Genomic DNA, 5,867 nt, shown 5'->3' with positions numbered 1-5,867 from the left:
ACGCAGGGTCTCAGGAGGGTATAATTAAAAAGATGTATTAATGAGAAATAAAGATTTACACTGATCTGACGTAACCAGCTCAGTCTGTGTGGTTCTGACACATTTGTCAGTAATCAAGAGGATGCACACTGCCACCTCAATTGGTCAGGTAAGCATTTAGGTATAAACAATAGAGCAAGTTTACAAAATGGAAACAGACCTATGGATAGGAATACTTTCTATATAAAGAAAAGCAAAAAAGTTAATAGCAGGAGACGGAAAAGCTGTTGGCAGCATTAGCTCAACCGATGCCTACCTCCAGGAAGCCATCAAACAGAACTCCTCTCCAACTATAATAAAGATGAAAAAAAGAAAGAAAACAGAGTTAAAATAACAAATAATACCAATTCGATAATTCAGATCTAATGTGTTCCAGATGCAGAAATGACGTTGTCACTGCAGCTTGAATGACCCAATTCCCTTTTTTTTTTTTTTTTTTGTCAAATTGTTGACACTAACAAATAAATGCGACCAGTATGTGTTCTGCAATCTGAACGGGCAAACAACCTGAAAGTGTCCTGCATGCGCAGTAGAGGGCACAATGTCAGCGTTCTCAGTGTTCTGCCAACCGCCACAAAAAGAAGAAGTGCTCAGTGTTTGTGGAAGTAAACATGGAGGCTTAACGGTGGAGCTTAGCTTACATATTTGACCGCAGCAGCATACTAACAACTTAATCTTCATTTAGTCCGTCATAGTTGTTTTTCTTCCCGCTTGCGCGTATCAGGATGCAGAATAGAGACATTTTTCAATTATCAGTGATCTTCAGTTCAGATGAATGCAACTTGGGTGTTAGGTCGCATATGAATCGGACACGTATCGGATATCCAAGTGGCCGGTTTGCATTCGAAAAGAATCCGACCTGTGCTGTTCAGACTGTGTCAGGCTGTCATGAGAAGATCAGATACAGGTCGCATTACATCTAAAAAAAAAAAAAAAATCGGAATTGAGTCACTTCAGGCTGCAGTGTGAACACAGCCTAAAAGGCATGGCAATTTAGGTAATTTTTTCTACCCATGAGCAGTGTTGCAGTCAAAACCACCTAACCCGAGGCTAAGTCAAGACCAAGACCAGAGTGCACTGAGACCGAAACAAGACCAAGACTTTTAGGGTCCAGGGCCGAGGGAGGTTGAGACTGAGTCAAGACCAACATTGGCGCACAATAAAATGTGAAATATGATCAAAATTGCTTCTCAAATTGATCTGAAAGATCCACATTCTCATCAAAAAACGCCTTGATATTAAATGCTTAGAGTTGAAATAAATTATAATTATCAATTCAAATTATTCTTTCTTCTGCTTTGCTTCCATATCTGTGTCACAATCTGCAGAGTTCTCATGTCGCTCCCAACAAGATAACACCCTGAGTAGTTGTTCATATGGTCTATGTTGGAAACCACCACTGTCTGAACCATTAAACATAGCAATCATGACAGTGCACTAACAATAAGTAATGCTCAACTATTAACACTGACCAAGGAGCAACAAGCAAGAAATAACCAAACACAAGGAGCACATTGTGACTGTTGTCACTCTGTCTCCCGCTCCAGGTAGCACACAGATGACAGGTGACAAAAATAATCAAAGAGCAATGAGCATGCGCTGTGTGTGATCTTACCTTCTTGTATTTTTATTTATTTATTTGATGATTAAATAAATATATATTTTTTATACAATATAGTAATACTAGCTTCTGCAGTGTGCGCAGAGAATTACAAAAACAAAGAACGGCTCTCAGTGAGACTCCAGTTCTATCATTCACAGTAAAGAGTCACTCAGAAGAATCGACTTGTTTGTGAATGTCACATTGCTATTTTCCAGACTTTGGTTACAGCTTCGTTGCATATGTGTGACACGTCAGTCAACACCCCCATAATAAGTGCAGTAAGTGACAGCATTTATCTTAGGAAATGCAACATATTGTACATATTGTCTGAGACGAACACAAGACCAAGACCAAATGCGGCTGAGTCCAAGACAAGACCGAAACCATCAAAAAGTGGTCTTGAGACCAAGACCAGTCTCAAGTACCCAGTAACACTACCCAGGAGCCCATGCTAATATTAGTATATTAGCCTGCAAAGACTTTCATGCAACATCTTTTAACCCTAACCCTAACTTGTATTCATACATGCCAATAGTAGATAACATATACACAACACATAAAAATATACTGAAGGCGAATAACTCACCTGTAGAGAAGCTCTGTTTCTTCCAATGTGCAAGTCCACAAACAAGCTTCCCCGCACTTTACTGCATATGCGCACTGCTGAAGTTTGTCACTTCAGTAACAAAACTATTCAATCTAGTTTACTCAAAATAACTTAGTCTTGTACCTTTCTCAGGCCAAACGTGTACATTTCTTAGTTATTCTGTCTCCCAGAACAGCTTATTGGATTTATGCCTCCTAGCCTCAAACACAGGACAGAGACATGTTCACACCATGCTGCCATCTAGCTGCTGCACAACAATGTTATCTTCAGTTTACTTGGGTGTTAGCAAGCAAAAATGGAACATTCTAACAGAAAACTAGCTATCTGTCAGTTTTTTCCAGAAACCCACATCCACATCAGTGTGCAAACCTTTGAGTAAAGTGTGTAAACCTGTGAGAACAGAGTGACAGCTGCTGGGTGAATCCAAAACACCATAAGGTCACATGGTACACACGAACACACACATCCCTCTGATCCCTCCCCCTCCCTTCTCTCTGAGTTCCTAATGCTGTGAGGGAGAGCAAAACAGCAGGAGGTTTTACAGGGGGAGGAGGAGGCGAAGCAGTGGAGAGAGAGAGAGCCGAGTGAGCAGGAGGAGGAGGGTAGGGAGTGAGCAGAGTGAGGCCAGATTAAAACCAAGCAGGAATAAAGGGAACACCATCATATTCTCCTTTTTTTAGTTGTGAGCAAAACACATTGCTACACTACAGACATTGTGGAGAGAAAGTAGGTGATCAGTCAGGGATAGCTGGAGCAGGAGGGCAGGCTTTCCAGAGGAGGATATGTGCTGCAGCGTGTGGATTACCAGCACTTTAGTGCCGTAAGCATTACAGCAGTGAGATGTGTAAAGTAACCTCCAACATCCCAGGCTCACAGCTGATGATGCAGAGGACTAACAGTGAGAGGATTTCCTGCTGAACACCATGGCCCAGGTAAGAAGATCCTTACTCTCTCACCTTTCACATGACCCTGAACCAAACTTGAAGAGAAATGATCATCATCGCTGAACTGAGTTTCATTCCTCTTCCTGCCTCAACCAAATCTGATATAATGACTAGCAAATTTTACAACTCACAGTCCTGCTCTGCAGGAATGTTCATTAATGTATAATGTATTACAATTATGATATCATAAAAATCTGAAACATAGTAATTCCTGAATTACAATGTTACAGTGTTGCCTGATTCAAGTTCCAGAAACTTGAAACAGGCAAGTTTGTGAAATTGCCTCAATAATGCTGCCAATAGATGAGGACCCAAGATTTAGTTAACAGGTGAAACACAGAAACAAACATGATAGAATAACATTGCTATTGACAATTGCAATAATAAACCCAATGATGATCTTTTCTGTTTCTGTGCTCATTTACAATTTTGGGTTTAAAATGTGATGCATTTTAGTTAAAATCACTGTAATAATGATTTTGTACCTTGGAAAAGACTAGTGGGTAGAAGTAATATGTGAACATCACTGTGGAACTGCACAAAGTTCTCAGCAATCCTCTCAGGAACTTCTTCCATCTCCAATGTCCTTCATAATCATCATCATCAGCAGCAGTTTTATTAAAGACACCAATAGGTCCTTCTTTGTCCATTTAGCTTTTGGCTGGGATGAGGATCAGTGCTTCCAAATCAGAGGCCATTGTCTTGAGCCAGAAAAGGGTAGAGTGCCTTCTCTGATTCAGGGAGGGGGGGTCCTGCCCTAAGTGGAGGAGTTTAAGTATCTTGGGACCTTGTTCACAAAAGAAGGAAACATGGAGCAGGAGATTGACAGATGGATCAGTGCAGTCTCTGCAGTGAAGCAGGTGCTGTACCGGTCTGTCATGGTGAAGAGAGAGCTGAGTGAAAAAACAAAGCTCTCGATTTACCAGTCAATCTACGTTCCTACCCACATCTATGGTCATGAGTTTTGGGTCAAGACCGAAAGAACGAGGTCATGGATACAAGCGGAGGAAATGCTTGTATAGCCCGTAGCATGTCTGGGCTGTCCTTTAGACATAGGATGAGAAAGCTCAGTCATCCAGGAGGGACTCAGAGTAGAGCTACTGCTTCTCTACATTCAGAGGAGCCAGTGGAGGTGGTTCGGGCATCTAGTCAGGACACCTCCTGGACACATCCCTGGAGAGGTGTTCCGGGCACATCCCAATGAGAGGAGACCCAGGGGAAGACCCAGGACACGCTGGAGGGAATATGTTTTTTCAGCTGGTATGGGAACGTTGTGGGGTTCCCCTGGAGGAGCTAGTCCAACAGGCTGGGGAAAGGGAAGTGTGGGCCTCAATTCATAGACTGCTACCCCTCAACCCGATCCTGGATAAGCTGATGGATGGATGGATATAAATGTATATATTTATTTTATAATCGGCAACAAAGCAGTGACATGAGATTATTTTTAAGTGCCTCTTTGAGAATAAGAGTCTTTTTGAACCTGAGTCAAGGCAGGGGGGTTATTTTTAGTCAGTTAGCTGAAATACTGCTGCTTACTGTATGTTAGCTCTGGGTATGTGGTCACATGGGCGCCACATATGGGAGAAAAGTTAGGACGATTCCAAGGGCCCCTGACTGACAGGGGCCACCCACAAAATAGTTTTTTTTTTTGTTGTTTATAGAAATACAGCTGTGGCTGTTATAATGCTGCTGAGGAAAATTGTAAAGTCAGGCAAGGCTGGCCCAAGGAATAAGGAAACTAAGTGGCCGCTTAGGGCCCCCTTAGTGGAACTGATTTTTTTTTTAAAAGTAATGATTTCTATGTGATTATATTAACATTATAAAGTTAATATAAATTCATTATGAAGTTGTGATTTTTACAATAATATATATTATCATTATCGTGTTTCTGTGTATTTGTTTTTGGAGTTTTTTGTGTTCAGTTTGCTCCCTGTGTCTCTGTCTCTGCGTCTTCCCCGTTGATTGTTTCCCAGGTGTCTCATCCCCTTGATTACCCCGTGTGTATTTAAACCCACCTGTTGTCCTTGTCTCTTGTCGGATTCTTGTCGTGTGATGCCTGTTTCCTCGTGCCGTCAGATGTTCCTCCTGCTGTTCTCTGTTGCTCTGTTTCCTGGATTATCATCATTAAACTCATCATCTTCACCTACATCCTGGGTCAGCCTGCGTCCTTATCCTCACCACAAGAAACCACTTTATGACATATATTGGATAATGTATGTAGAAATCTTTCTTATATGGGCAAAAAGAAAAATAAATAAATAAATTGCTTTTGTGAATGCTCAGTCTAGTTAGCATAGCTACCAATGACGGCAGTTAAATGGTTTCCTGTAATGATAAGCTGTTTCTCTGCCATTAGCATATTTAGCAGTAAGTGAAAGAGGTTGATTGACAGCATTAGCTGTCAACCAGGAAATGGTCTTGGGACCATCCTCCTGGTTCTGATTGGTTGTTTTTGGCAGGAACAATGCATTACTTTAGCCAGCAATAATAGTTCAGGGAGCAGGTGGAGCAGATTGATCTTTTTATTCTCTGTCTCATCCCAGGTGAAAAAAATGTATACTTCAGTATACTTTAGGCTAATAAAGTATGCCTTTTTAGGTGCTTTAATAATTTTTTTACTACTTTTGTTAAAATGGCAAAGAATAAAAACACGATAATCCTGATGTAATGTTTA

Source organism: Poecilia latipinna, unplaced genomic scaffold (genome assembly GCF_001443285.1).
Source record: "Poecilia latipinna isolate Pla-1442-1.1 unplaced genomic scaffold, P_latipinna-1.0 Scaffold3335, whole genome shotgun sequence".
NCBI lineage: Eukaryota > Metazoa > Chordata > Actinopteri > Cyprinodontiformes > Poeciliidae > Poecilia > Poecilia latipinna.
The sequence above is the reverse complement of the archived record's forward strand: the minus strand, read 5'-3'. Positions refer to the sequence as shown.